At 32.3% G+C, this 16,771-nt stretch overlaps 1 long non-coding RNA gene across 1 annotated transcript; it reads left to right on the forward strand.

The window, feature by feature from the left end:
- Positions 1-5,811: 5,811 nt before the first annotated feature.
- Positions 5,812-15,429, forward strand: LOC143056332 (uncharacterized). Its single transcript, XR_012972301.1, has 3 exons — positions 5,812-5,930; positions 8,482-10,432; positions 14,243-15,429. It is a non-coding gene; the product is annotated as an uncharacterized LOC143056332 (long non-coding RNA).
- Positions 15,430-16,771: the final 1,342 nt, after the last annotated feature.

Genomic DNA, 16,771 nt, shown 5'->3' on the forward strand with positions numbered 1-16,771 from the left:
TGTAACCCGGATTTGTTTTCTTTCTATCCATGTATGACTTTTGAACACCGGTTTACTACTGTTGCATTTATTGCACTTACATATAGATACATTTCCCGACAACTCGTATAACCCTGGATATCCTCGTCCACCTCCGGCGATGCATTATACTTTTACATGAACTGTCCCCGAACATAATTTAAACATAATATTCGAACATAACTTGAATAGTACCTGAACATAACTTGCACAGTTAATATTATGGAATTTGAAAAGAAAATAGTTATAATTACATTTCTGTGTGTTAGGAAAGATAGTTTCCTCGTTGATGTACGATTATTTGTTGACCAAGTGTCTACAAACATTCTTAAAATAGAAAGTTTGTCTTAAAATAATTGAAAACAAATCTTAAAATCCTGACCTTGGTGACAAATGTGTGTTTGACAACTTAATTGTCCCTATATTTTGAGAAAAAATATTTTTATGAAATTAAGAAAGAAAAATAACCATTATGTTGTCTATGTAATTGACGGTTGGTCAATTAAAGCGGCATTTATTATTATGGAAACATGAAAATGTCATAAAAAAAGAATAACACATGTGGTATACCTTATTATTTTAATTGATAAAAGGGGGTAACTTTTTAATGCTTCAATATATTCACGTACAAAATGTGGATATAAAAAAGGATCAATGAACCTTTTATTGACAAATTAATGCAGTGTTGACTATTTCGTTTTGAAATATTTAATGAATTGCAACTAAAGAATTAGGGTGAGGTCAGTGTCAGGAGAAATCGACAAAACAAGCTAAAGCTGAAACAAAACAAAATATGTAAGTGCTCACCAAGCTTAAGTAGCCACTGAAAAATTCACAGTAAGGTTTCATAACTTTGAATATTTTCTTAAAACTAAGGATTTTCGATTATTTTTGTTCTTTGGTTTCTATGTCATATAAACATAATTGTCAGAGTAAATGTGAAAAATGTATTTTTATTTTATTTTTTTTTTTTTTGCTATAAAAGAAATATTTACGCAAAAATTAAACAGGGATGTTCATTACGCTGTGTAAATTTTGAAACAAATTTAAATCCAAACTGTGGTTTCGGAGGATATTTTTTTTCTTTTTTGTAGATAATGTAATTAAAACAGATGTTTCTGTGAAATTCACAAAATAGCAGAAGCAAGAATAATAGTAATGGCATACATAAAGAGATTATATGAAATTGTAAACAAAAAAAATGGTAAACAAAACAGGTTGCAGGTTACAAAATGTGTGGACACACGAACGAAGATACATTGAACATTAAACAAACGATCCCATTTAAGTTTCAGTATATGATAATACTTTTGGAGCACTTGTATTTTGATGAATGTCTTTTCTTCGTGACTTATAAGTCTGATTCTGCCTTAAATATATTTAGCCTTTTTAGCAGAGTATAACAGTACAAGTTAATAGAGGTAAACATAAATTCATTCTCACTAATTAACATTCCAATGTGCAGTTTTTCGTTATTAAATAACGTAATTCAACTTGAGTTGCACTCTGCCTTGCAAATTTTGGCTACCCTGTTTATGCCTTTTTTATGATTTTAAATGTTGTAGAAATTAGGCTTCCATGCTGCAAGCAAGTAAATACCCAATGAATTAGGAATATGCAAGTGACAGTGGTAAATAGTAAAGTATAAGGGCTTAAAAAACAAAAAGAAAATATTGAGTATCCCCTTGTACAATTGACTATTACTCAAATAATTCAGGTATAAATTGGCCTATTGATTGATTGATTGATCAAGTATATTGAACATAATCACATTTTCTGTATCTTTCGTTTAACGTGTATGGATGTATTGCACTACAAAAAATGTAAAATCACAAAAATACTAAACTCCGATGAAAATTCAAAACGGAAAGTCCTTTATCAAATGGCAAGATCAAAAGCTCAAACACATCAAACACATCAAAGGAATGGATAACAACTGTCATATTCCTGGCTCGGTACAGGCATTTTCTTATGTATTACAACGGATTATAACACAAGAAAAGTGAAGATGAAAAGAACTTATTCCAATCAAATTTCGGACTTGGCGACCGATGATTAAAATTGACAGAAGATATCGATATGGTATTTCATCGATATGTAGAAAACGTGATATTCTGGACGTCAGATCATACATTGTTTGTCTTTAATTTTTACAAAAGTTTTTGAATATACAATAAATAAAAGCAACAGTAGTATACCGCAATTCGAAATTCATGAATCGATTGAGAAAAAAAACAAATCCGGCGTAGAAACGAAAACCGAGGGAAACACATCAAATATAAGAGGAGAACAACGACACAACAGAAACACAACACCTAAATGCAACACACACAGAAACGAAATATAATATAACAATGGTCATTTTTCTGACTTGCTACAGGACATTCCAAGAAAAAACTACACTGAACGTCTTGGACACTAGAGGCATAGAGAGATCGACGACAATATGATATAAAGTTTGTTGTTACAAGGTAATGTATTTTGTTACGTTCAATCAACCTTTTTCGTATAACAAAGCTATTAACATAGGGAAAAAAACATATGGCTTGAAAAAGTTTATCAAACCTTAACATAATATAGTTCTATATCTTTTTACCACAATTTTAAGTAGATTAATAGTTCAGAAACCAAAGAAAAACGAAGTCATTACCCATTAACATGTTAATATATTCTTACCGAATAATTAATGAAACTAAAAAAAGGAAACAACAAACGATTGGTTCAATAAAACATATCACGAAAATCCATGCTTATAAAAACAAAAACAATCCAAATTCGAGAGTGTAAGGCAATAATATAGTCATCAATGTCGATAGAATATATTATTTGCAGTTCGACAGAGATGTCATATATTTCCTTGTATCTACAAGGCATCCGTAAAAAGGTCGACATGTATTTTTATGATCAATAATTTAACATTTGTTTAGTAATACTATAATATCGCAAGATTATCTGACTACGGTTGCTCAAGAAAAATCTACTGCTTGTATTATAAAGTGACCTACTTGAACGAACGTCTTTAAAAACTTTTGTTTAATTATTTTTTGAAGCTTGAAATGATCTGTGGAAGTAAAATTGTATAAGTCTCGTGTGAATCTTGTGTGCGATTCAGGCGCTTTTCTAGCTTTACCTTGATCTTAATCATAACATTTGAATGATAAGTAAACACGGTAGGAGCTATGTGACCAAAAGTGACCTAATAGTCTATAAATCAGCCATAATGATTATTTCATAGCGCTATTTGACACGTTCAAGGTCTGTTTGTATATGACAATTCTGATTAAATATGGACAAAATTGACATTTTAATTCAACCTGTCCATCATTTGATGTTATTCGAGTTGGGTTATTTATTACGAGTATATTTTTATGAAAGTAAAATATTGTATTATGACTGCAATAAAAAGAATGATGAACACTTTCATTCTGCTATTTTTATAAAGCTTAGTTTTCTTCCTTGTGGATGTTTCAAACTTTGAAATTCATGTTCATCATCAGTTCAGTAGTCATCACTTCGGTGTTGACATGCATATCAATTATATGGTCATTTTTATAAATTTCCTATTATAAAACTTTGCATTTTTCGAAAAACTAAGGATTTTCTTATCCCAGGAATAGATCACCTAAGCCGTATTTGGCACAACTTTTTTGAATTCTGGGTCCTGAATGCATGCTCTTCAACTTTGTACTTGTTTGGCATTATAACAAATTTGATCTGAGCGTCACTGATGACTCTTATGTAGACGAAACGCGCGTCTGGCGTATTAAATTATAATCCTGGTACCCTTGATAACTATTTACACCACTGGGTCGATGCCACTGCTGGTAGACGTTTCGTCCTTGAGGGTATCACCAGCCCAGTAGTCAGCACTTCGGTGTTGACATGAATATCAATAATATGGTCATTTTTATAAATTTCCTGTTACAAAACTTTGAATTTTTGGAAAAACTAAGGAATTTCTTATTCCAAAAATAGAGTACCATAGCCGTTTTTTCAATATCTTTTTTATTATCTATTTGTGTACTTTGTTTTTATTTTCTGATAAGTATTATGTTCAAGTAGCCCTTGAAAATATTTCTTGTATTTGTTATGAAGTAATATCAAAACATAATGCCAAAGTTTCACAAAAAGAAATAGCAACAATTGAACATTAAATAATTAATAGTCAAACTGAACAGTTTTGCTTGATTTAATTTATCCTATGTGTAATTGGCCTTCGACTGTTATCTGCTTTTTTGTTGGGTTGTTGTCTCTTTGACTCATTCCCTATTTCCATTCTCAATTTTATTACATATATACAAAACTACAGCAATAGGATCCGTCAACATTGTCTTGTCTAATGGAAATTTACACATCCATCGTAGGGTTTGATTCAGGGGAAGGGACTGCACTCTTTGCATTTCTCAATAGAATATATTATACTGTTTTACTTTTTTGAATAAAAAAACAATGTAAACTGTATTAACAGTGTTCTCTTTTTCCGTTACGCTCAACCTTAAATTCTGAATTCGCCTTGTATTGATCAATTACAAATTATTAAAATATCATCCATCTTTATATGAAACTGCGATTTAATTGCAGAGCTTTAATAACAAACATAAAATCTCCATTGAAGGTTGATATAAGGTCAAGGTATCGTTTTGTATAAAAGATAATAAGGATTCAATCGCCGTCAACTTTGTTCAAAGGGGAGTAATCGATATATATTTTCCATAGAAAAAATGTTACTTTCACCGAAAGGAAAGCCAATACAAATAATTGGTTGAAGAAGGCCAGGCAACACAATGGTAAATAGTTATCAAAGGTACCAGGAATTTAGTACGCCAGACGCGCGTTTCGTCTACATAAGACTCATCAGTGACGCTCATATCGAAATATATTAAAAGCCAAACAAGAACAAAGTTGAAGAGCATTTAAAATCCAAAATTCCAAAAAGTTGTGACAAATACGTCTAAGGTAATCTATGCCTGGGATAAGAAAATCCTTAGTTTTTCGAAAAATTCAAAGTTTTATAAACAGGAAATTTATAAAATTGACCACATTATAGATATTCATGTCAACAACGAAGTATTGACTACTGGGTTGGTGATACCCTCGGGGACATCAAGTCATCAATAACGACAAGACAACCAAATGTCATGTTTATATGCTACAATTTTTGTATTTCTTCATTTTAACTGATACATGTATTTGATAAAGCTTGTTGAAAATAATTTACCAATATTTTATATAAAAATATATTGTAAATCACCCAATACTTCAAAGTGTATTAAATGACTTTTCTTGACAACCAAAAACCACAATGTACGGCTGACTAGGCCCTATTACATCGATCATTCGTCTTTTAAGAGAATGAGCGCTTTGGGTATTGGTCGAATTGATTATGTTTTATTTTAGAACTTTTTTGATTTTCTATTTCGTGAGTTAGAACATTTATTTATTTCAGAAGGGAAGTGAAAAATATATACAACATTGATGAAAACCTTCTTTCATGCTATTGGTAAAAGGGATTTCGTTAAAGTCGAAACAAAAACAATTGTTTATGCTTAACACATACAAAATGTCATGATGGTTATAACATTGCGACAGCTTTTCACACAGAAGACATATAAACGATGTTTAGAATTCATCCCATGCAATGTAGGTACTTGATGATGTTTCTCATCATTATTTGAAATGAGATCTGGGTGCAACAAAACCATTATCGTTTGACCTTAACTTATCCAATTTAGTCTATTGAATAATGACAGTAGTTGTGTCATAAAGTTAACTGTTTCCGTTACATTATTGTCTAGCTAGTAAATAGTTTGTATTATCAAAAAGCTGTTTTGATGACATGCAACATTTGGAAAAATATCTCTGTTGCAGTATAAACGTTCTTCTCATTTTATCTTGAACAAAGCTTGTAAGAGGTAAGTTGTTAATGTGACACTAGTTTTTTTTTTCATTAATTTTCGTGGGTACCAATTTTCGTGGATTGAGGAAACTTTGTATTTTCGTGCATATTTGATTTCGTGGTTTTACTAAAGTCAGCTTACAAGTCTTTACAAAATTTATATTTCGTAAATCATTCCAACTCGTGGTTCAACTGTAACCACGAAATGTACGAAAATCGATATTCCACGAAAAATAATGAATCGACAGTATTTAGTTATTCCCGGTGAACTGTGAACTCAACGTTCTCCTAGCTTTTTTCTTGTGATAAAAATTAGAAAAAGTCAGGTGATTAATTGTCAGGTTTCCAAATCATAGTATGATATAATGTATGTGCTCGTGTTCTTCAATGTACAGATGGCGCGGGGTCGTCATCTAACAAGAATCCGCTCAATCGTTCCCAGGGACCTTAATTATTGGACTTACATTAATTGGGGTGAAAGATTTTTTTCAACGTTGATGTCCTCGCTGTGACTTTATGATGAAGACCAGCAATAAAAGCGCTTTTCCATTACTTTTTGGGTATTCCATGGCCTTTGTGTCATTAATAATTGATAAATCCCGTATGTTTAAGTTATTCTATTAAATTAAGATGTTCAAAAACTTTATGTTTAAGGCGTTCTATACTTTAATAACACGTGTGTTTCTCATCGTTATTCTAGAAATACGAGTCGTACTCGCTAAAGCTTGTATAAATTTATTTTGTCCAATTCGAAATTTAATTGTTTAATTCGAAATTTAAGCCTTCCTAGAATAACGGAAAGGTGATTTTGTCCTGGTATTTAAGTGAATGTAATGAACAGTTATCGACATTCGATTGACTGGTTGTTTAACTTCCATTGGCAAATACATCATGCATTCTCTGAACGAAAACAAATTTATTTACAATGTACAATTGGTAGGTTCTACAATCATAATAGCTGGGAGGAAATGAGATTAATTTCGAAAACGTCAAAGTTGTTGTCAGACATCTTCTTTCCAACAGGACGTGTATGCGTATTTATGCATCAAACAGCCAAAAGTGGTGCTCCACTTTACTGAGGCTTAGTTTTGTTTATTTCACTTGTTTTATTAAGGGAACAAACATATTCATGACGAAAATTTCTTTATATTATATTTACTAGCAATGTCCGTAGCTTCATACCAGCTATAAATGTAGTCGATAGTTAACTCTTAAGCTTTATTTTCAGAGACTTATGGCCAACAAGCACAGTTACGAACGATAATAATTATGAAAGGGCAACAAAATATTGATGCATATTTTAGATATTTTAACGTGTTATGTCATTTAATCGATTTTTGAGGCCACAGTGTCTGGACATTAAGTACAATTGAGAGCAGCGCTGACTGAAATCTAAGAAATGGATACTATTCTTACTATAGTATAAAGAGGATTCAGATTAATGAATATTCGTGAACTATTCTTCTGAAATCTTTTTACTGTTGAATTATTCTTATTAAACAATATACTGATACGTGTGCATTTTTTTTTTTTTTTTTGCTATAATAATTCATACTCTTTGGGGCTAACAGTGTACAACTATATTTATGATACAGGCTGATACGAGGGAGTTAATTTACTCTATTCCATGAGCGGGAGACAATTTTTTGAATGTCATCCTCTCGTGCAGACCAATCACAAAACGACATTTTAAAGGACAATAAATTGAATTTACATCAAGTAATTAAATACATTGCTTAAGATCTACGTTTTTACTTAGAACTCAAAATGAATAAAAATACATGATACATCTTTCTTCACTTCCATTGATTTTTCTAATACCTGTATTTACTTGACGTCATAGTTAAAAACTTTGAATTTGAATTTGAAATTCAACTTCAATAGAAAATTATAAGAGAACATTCAGTATAATAAACTAAATAACACATTGATGAGAGGCTGATAGAGCAGATTGGTACCCCTCGAAAAACCATTGCCAATCTTGGCTTTGTGACTTGGTTGACAATGTTTTCTCAGGGTGACAATCTGCTCTATCACTCTCTCAGCTACGTGTTATCTATATATTGTTTAACCTTGTAGTTGTTCCAGCAATATCTTATTAAATCCTAAAATTAAACATGTCTTTAAAAGATTGAACAAAAGAAAAGTGTGGGACCAATACATTCTTTAATGGTTAAAAGCGATGCACGAGATTCATACTTATAAATTTCATCACTGCAAAGTTCTCTTTTAAATACAGAAGTATGGGACTGGCTTTAATATCTGAATATTCATTAAGTTAGATGAAATATTAATATCAAAGAATGTACTGTGGATTCATTATTATTCGTTGGATACCAATGTTCGTGGGTTTCGTGGGTACAGGTGAACCACAAATTGAAATGATCAACGAATAATAAGCTTTATATAGGCTTTGGATGAAGTGATTGGCAAAACCACGAAATCAAATATCAACAAAAACGCAGGTCGACTTCAATCCACAAATATTGATTCCCACGAAAATGAATGAATCCACAGTAGCTTTTTTGTTTTGTAAGTAGTTTATTTAAATGAATGATCTTTTTCAGACAGTTATTCAAAAGCAGTATGACAACAAAAAAGTCTTCAAAATGGGATGATTTCTTTGGGAATTTGTTAAATGAAGACGATAAAAAGACCGATTATAACCACGAGAACGACATGTCGTCGAGTGAAATACTAGGCATATGTTACACCGTAATAGTTTCCCTGATTCTTCTTTCAAATTTGTCGATTATAATGCTTATCGTCTGCACAAAACTACGACGCAAAGTCTATTGCTGGAAAATTGTCATTTGTTCTGTCGGAGACATCATATTCGGGATCATTCTACCATTTCAAATTATGTCTTCCTTGGATAAAAGAAGAGCGTGGTACTATGGTGAACTATTTTGCAACATTTCGCATTATATTTCGTCAACTCATCTCATGTTCATAGCATTAGCCCTATGTTCGTTGTGTTCTGATCGAATCTTAAAATCTATTTTAAAACGAAGATGTTGTTTTATTAGTTGTCACGTGCTGCTGTTTTTACTACCATTTGCCGGCATATATTTTGGACTTATTCCAGTTCTTGCTCGAAACAACATCGTATCATTTCCAAATTTTACCGTCTCAGATGATAAATATGCATTTTGTGAGACTTCGAAGGATTACAGAGAGAAGAAAATTCTAGCCGTAGTTGTCACTGAAATTCTTCTTAATACTATTTTTCTTCCAGCTTTGTTTCTACTCGTCATTTTGGTCATTTGCCGTTATAGGAAACGTCAGACGATTCAAGACATTGAAGATGACGAAGATGAGACCACGAATCACTCGGTAGTTTCCGTAGACGGAACGAAGTTGATGTCGTCCAGCATTGCAGTGATTATAGTTACTATTGTCACGGTTGTATGCACAATACCGCACAGTGTTCTATATTTCTGTTCACCGGATTGTCTTTCTGAAAACGAGACTCGAACAACGAATGACGCAATACGACAGTACGTGTATGTTCTATCGCTTATACCATCGGTGGCACGGCCGTATTTGTGGCTTTTTGATGTTGACATGCGAAATTTCGTGAGACACATTTGTTGCCGTTGTTGCGAAAATGATAAAAAGAAATAAGTCTTTTCTGGTACCGTTAATGCAAGGCAAAACAGATAGTTCGCTAGATGAGAGTTTAGTAGTGGATTGTATATATATGAACATTTTCAGCTTTAGAAAGGAAGAATGGATTCACAAATAAACCAGCAATAAAATAAAATGTGCATTTCCCTTGTTAATATATGATAAGCAGTTCCTTCAGAAGATTTGGTATAAACAAGGCAATAGTATCTGTCCCAATTGGAACAAATAAGCTATATCATTTATTCCGATAGGAACAAATACTAGCTGTAATATTTTTTCGAGTGGAAATAATATTCTAGATTATTTCTTTCATTGGAGACTAATATAATATATACGAACTTCTATTCAATGACAAACCTATATACTGATTAGATATAACTTACAATATACGGCTAGTTGTCTTTTTTCGTTCACAATTAATCGATTTTTTATTTGTATGATTGAAGTATATCTTACTTCTGGTAAATTATCTTTTTCTATTGATTTTCATCTGTTCACTGCTTAATTAAAATATAGATCTCTGATTTCGTTTTGCTCATATGATGAGCATACAAAGAAAAAAAACAGACATTACGTACATGATCTTGCATCTGTTCAAAATCTACATGTGTATAGACATGCATGTAAAAAAAAGTGCAAAATTAAAACATAAGAGTATTTAAATGTCTGAAATGAATAGTCATCTGACTGTTTGGAAGTGATATTTAATATTTCTGAAAATTCAGCTGTATAGCGAAATTACTTGTTATTGTAAAACTTCCCCTTCAGAACCCCCATCATAATCACTATAATCACTATAATGTGAAGACTCGTTACATTTAAAAAATTTAAATAGTTTCCGCTGTATGTGATCAAAACAGCTTTGGACGAGATTGGCATCTAACAGCTGTAAGTTTTATTTGAATTACAAATTATGTCACATTATGAACATCTACTGGTGCAATATATATTGATACAGCTTATGCATGTTGCTGTCTTCAATATAAATATTAGGGATATGCTACGCTGTAATTGATTCCTTGATTAAACTTGTGGATTACGTATATATTTTTCTTGTCGTCTGCAGCAGACAGACTACGTCACAAAGTCGTTTGCTTGATATGTGGAAGACATCATATTCGGGATTTTTCTGCCATTTCAAAGAATGTCATTGTTTGATAAAAAAAAAAAAAAAAAAAAAAAAAAAAAAAGAAGAAAGAGGTACTATGGTGGTCTGATTTGCAATATATTACCTAACATCTATTCAGCGCATCTCATTAACTTATAATTTCCACATTTCTGACCATTGCAATCATAGTTTTCGCTGCATGTTATGGCGGTCTTGTCAGTTATAAGTTTTATTGAACTTTTAATTAAGCAAGTCATTGTTATAAACATCTGAAATTCCTTATCCGGATTTTGCTATAATTCATGTTCTTTTTAGTTTGATCAGTTCTTCATCGTTTGTATCAGGTTTTACATTTTCAAAGTTTGACTTCGGGCATCCCTGAAGAGTCTTAGGTTGTCAAAATGCGCATATGTTGCAGTAATATTGGTAGTGTTATTGTTATCAGTATAATCGAGTGTCTCCCATTGTCATGTTTCATTCCCTTTTTTATGTATTTACTTGTTTTAAATCACTTATTAAATTAAAGGAACATTCAGCTTCAAACTTTTTTTATTTTTGTTCACTGAATGGTATGATTGAATTTGTATTCTATACTTAATGTTAAAGTGCGTCTACAGGCCTACAGTACACGATGGATTGTTTGGTCTCCTTTTATCTAACGTATAGCAGAAAATGCTTCTTGCATATTCGGAGCCAAAACAAACTACCATAAAATCCAATAATTTTCGTTTTTAGCTCTTCAACTTTGTTCATAATTCGGCTTCCCAATTGTAAAGATTCGAATTCCGGTGATGAATTGCGCGTTTGACGTTTGGCGTAACGAATAAAATACCGAAATTCCAAGAGATATTCAAAACGGAGAGTCCTTAATCAAAAGTTCAAACACATCAAACAAACGGAAAGCATTCGTCATATGTCTGACTTGCTACAGGCATTTCCTTGTGTAGAAAAAAAGGTGGTTAAAACCTGGTTTTCTATGTAGCTAAACCTTTCACTTGTATGCCAGTCGCATAGAAGTCCGTTATATTGACAACAACGTTATGTAAGACCAAAACAAATAGACATAATACGAAAAAATGTCTAAAATAGGGGTACAGCAGTCTACACTATGTTATAAAATCTTAATTGCTTTTTTAAATAATAACAATTTCATTAAAGAAAACAAAATGGCATATAGACACTCTACAGACAAACTGCATATATATGCAAAAATAGATAAGATTATAACAATGTTTAACCCTGTTATCTTTTATGAGTTTTTACTACTGAAAGTCCCTTTCCTACGGAAAAGCTTATGTAGGTAGCACGGTAGTATTTGCATTCCAGAATTTACGTTACTCTTTTGTGTACCCTACCTAAGTCAACGTATCTTAACAGTTTTTTTTGGACAAAAAACATAGTATCAACTGAACATACTTTTCCAAACTGAGGGATGAATCGGGTGTAGAAAATATGAAATAATTTTACATACAGATGAAAATGAATTTTTGAGATTTTTTTTTAATTTTGTATTCACTGCACGATAAAAGACCCAAATGCACTAGTGGCCTTAGGTTTTCAAAAATAGCAAAAAAAGTAAACGGTCATGATACACATTTAAATTCATTTCTGAATAGTAATAAAAAGTACTTCAGTTAACTGTGATTGTAGAAATTTTGGCAGCTTTAGAAAGTGGTGAAAATTCTAAAAAGGCTATCATTATCCCTTATGGGCCAGGAAATACTACCGTGTCACCTGTATAGCTGTCCATTTGTACATTTTTTGGTATCATTACAGAATGCGACATATTACCAAAATTTAACTTTAAATAAGTAACACCATTAGTAATATTAGTGGAGCAGAGGCTCCCTACCCTTGCAGGGCACTTTATTTCACTATCGATTTTAGTTGGATTAATCACGTTTAAGTGTGTTGTTTTGTGGACTTATTTTTCTTTTTCGATTGTTACATCACTGAATGACTTATTACCAACTTTTTAATTGTCACGTGTTATACGACTGGTAACACATGTGGAGCATGATCTGCTTACCTTTTCTGGGCACTTAATGACGATCATCACTTGTTTTGGGTGTGGTTTGTGTTTTTAGTTTTCTATGAAGTTTTATGTAAACTGATGTTTGAAGTTTTTATTTTTCTCTTTTCCGACTTTGCTGAAAGCCAGTCCAAAATCAATTCCAACGGATAAATAATGTTTTACAATACTAGTAAAATTGAGAAGAGAAATGGGGAATGTGTCAAAGATTGGTATCCTTTTTAGTTAGAAAGAAGAGGTCATACCAATGGTTCTATTATTGTACAGTAATTAAGGTCATAAACAGTTGAACACCAAACTGACATGTATAAGCATGTAGATTGTTTTGTTTACTTGAAGTGGTACATAAAATGACAGTGTTAATATTTCTTTTTAATGTGTATTTTAAAGATACTAAACACTTTTAATGTGTTGTGATATTTTTGGAATCAATGTATAGCTTTTTATATATGAACTTATCGTGAAATGTCAAAAGGTAAAGAAAATCATTTATCTATATAGAATACGTATTATAATATAGTATCAAGAATTTCATGTAGATTTCTTTGTGGATAAAAATGCAATATATTACGATTTTTCAATTGGATTTCCTTCCTAAATTAAACACTGAATTTAACACTAACCAGCATTTCGTATAGCGTTCTGTAATCTTGTATTTTTACATTTTCTGGATTTGCCTTCATCAGGAACATCCAAATTAAGACACGTTAAAGCAGGGATGTATAAATTTCTCGAGCTTTATGACCAAACAGTAGTACATTTATCATGCATCAACAAACGGTACTTAAAAAAAATAATAAGCATGAGTTTATCCGGAAAGTTTGGTGAATTGTTTTCTAAAGCTGGACTCATATAGTTCATGTAGTTAACATAAGGAGCATGTCACGGGAAATGCATCGATCTGTATAATTTCCGGTGTGTTGCTTAGAAATCAAACCGTTGTCATATTAATTTGTGAACTTATTATCTGAAAGTAAAATATGCTTGAACAAAATTAGAAACATTAAAGTTGTTTAATTCCAATCAGTTTAGTAAGACATAAATAAAATTAAAAAAAAAACTTTAGTAGTGTTTGATTGTTTATATTCTTCATATTGCAAACAGCTAACCTGTGTCAATATCAATACGTGACTTATAAGGCTTCCAAAAGGAGGTATGCTTTACGTCATATATGGCAGCAAATTAACATTTTTGAGTCATTGCTAAGTAGGTTTCTTCAGAGGAAAATCTGTTTTTACTTTATTTTTGTAAACAGAACTTAAAGATAAAAGTTACATATCGTTCGATTTATTTATGTACTATCAAACATTTTGTGAGAAATGAGCTGAATTGTGGAAAGTGATCTAATTGTCGTATTCGATGTTGTACGTATGTTATATTTTCTAACACAAACAAAATTAGACAATGGAAACAGAACCAGCTATACTATAACATTTGTATAAAGAGCTAAAGTATTCAATTTAAATTTGAAAAACCCGTTTGAGACATGGTAATTTGTTTTTCGTCCTCATATTGCATGATTAATGTATCGAGTTCATCCATATTTTTTTTATTTTAGAATTTATTTTTGATAAAAATGAGTACAACTGAAAGCTCTCGGTGGAGTTTTGGCTGGGGAAAATCCGGAAATCCTTTTGACTCTTTTAAGCTCTTCGGGAAAGAAGACGCCGTAGAGGAAGAGGACCCTTCGACAACATTAAGAAGAGCCACATTAATTTTAGTCATTGGCTACAGTATACTTGACTCACTTATTATCACATCGAATCTCTTGACTGCCTTGATGATCGGTTGTACTAGACTACGCTATAGTCTATTCCATATTAAAATCTTAATATGCTCAATCGGTGATCTTATTTTTGGAGTTGTTTTGGCATTTGCAGTTCTTGAATTAAAGGATCCAAGGCATGCGTGGTACTATGGTGACGTATTTTGCTACATAACAAAATATGTTTCAGCGAGTCATCTTTTTTTCATCTCCTTTTCACTGTGTGCTTTGATTTGCGACCGAATCATAAAGGAGACTACTCGTTGTCACAAGGTTGCAGTGTTCTGCATTCATGGTTTCCTGCTGACGTTGCCATTCGTTGCTGCATACATAGTTGCAGTACCAGTTCTTGTATCAAACGATATTGTCACAATTACAAACCTCACAGAAACGGATAAGAAAGATTATTCGTTTTGTCGTTATTCACAAAATTATGAATCAAACAAGATCATAGCCGTGTCAGTTTTTGACGTTATGCAAAATACTATATTTCTGCCATTTTGTATTATTTTATCAATTGTATTAATCAACAGGAGACGAAGACTTTCCACAAACACTTCTGAAAACATGGACAATAAATCTGCTATGCGTGATAGCAATGGATGTAGTGCTTGTCTAACTTACATAACGTCATCATGTATTGCTGTAATCATCATCACCATTGTCACATTATTCTGCACAGTACCAGACTGCATTCTCCACTTTTGTTCTGATTGTCTGAATGAAGACACGATGTATAGTGTACCGCATATTCTTTATATGTTGTCGCTAGTACCATCTATTGTACGACCATATTTGTGGTTGATAGACAAAGAGATGCGACAAGTTGCTGCAAGAATCTGCTGTTTCGTTTGTAGAAGGAACCGACTCACGTAACAGTTCCATGTTAATGAACATAGCATATTATTTTCTACTAAATTTTGGGAAAATCATTCAACATATTCAGGTGATTTTCTAATAAATAAAAGTAAAAATGCTTACATATACTTATTTTATGTGACCCACCTACAAATTAGTTTCTGTGTGCATTCGTTTAGCTTGTGGCGGCCATGCAGACACTGTGGGGTGGACTCAACATGGGATTTGGGGTAGAGTTGTGCAGCTGGTATTTAAAAAACACCCCATACATATATACTGAATAATTATGAAATCCCTACCTATACATATATTTTTTTGTGCAACGATCTTTACTGAAAGAGTTTGAATGTCGTCGCACAGCTGTGAAACATTATGACCCATTGATTTATCAAAATTGGTCAATTACTACCTATTGATATATTTCCTCGGTAAAATTGCACCCCATTGATACATGTATATATGACGTATCAAAAATGGCCATTTCAGCGGCACATATATATACACCTTCATATAGGAAGAGACCCCCCCCCCCTTTTCTGTGCCCTGAAGACCGCACTGCAGTAGTGACGGATTTACGCCAGAAGAATATATAACTCAGATCGTCTGAAATACCATGGTCTTTTGTATTGTAGTAAATTTGGTATCAATGGCAATTGGTGTATACTAGTAGTCTTTTTTAATTAACGTAATTAGTTATATATAATAGTTGTCAAAACTTCTATTAACACGATTGAATTAAGAGCTTTGACACATTGTCTACATAATTGTTGAAGGACAACGTATGCATGTTAGTGTATAGATGTCTTCTGGAATTTGTATGTGTGTAGTTATCTCAAATAACAAGATTGAGATCCGACCTCCAACCGAAATATTGACTGATTATTAATAGCAATTAGCAAATGTGCTCAACTTTAAAGGGGCTTCAAGTAGGAGGCAATCAAAATCCATGCGTCGAACACAAAAAGACAATAACATGTATATTCATAGTAAAATAGAGATAAGACAAAAGAGGGTCGAAAGATATGAGAGAGACATTCAAAATCATAGATCGAAAACAAACTGAGAACGCCATGGCTAAAAAAGAAAAAGACTAACAGACAAATAATGGTACACAAAACACAACATAGAAAACTAAAAACTAAGTAACAAGAACCCCGCCAAACTTGAGGTGATCTCATGTGCTCCGGAATGGTAAGCAGATCAAACTCAAAGATCGAAACCAAACTGACAACGCCATAGCTGAAAAAAGCCAAACAGACAAATAATAGTACACAGCACTTCATAGAAAATTACAGCCGATTTCATTGAGTGTGTAGCTAAAGTTAATATCGTTGGTTAGCTTGCTTGCTAGCTGAACCGTGAAATCCTTATGAGGTTTGGTAAACTACACACCTTTAAGAGTAGACTAGTCCGACATACAAGCAATCTATTTATCTGTAGGCCTAGACTACTTCGAAAGGAGGG

This window comes from Mytilus galloprovincialis, chromosome 13, assembly GCF_965363235.1.
Source record: "Mytilus galloprovincialis chromosome 13, xbMytGall1.hap1.1, whole genome shotgun sequence".
NCBI classification, from domain to species: Eukaryota; Metazoa; Mollusca; class Bivalvia; order Mytilida; family Mytilidae; genus Mytilus; species Mytilus galloprovincialis.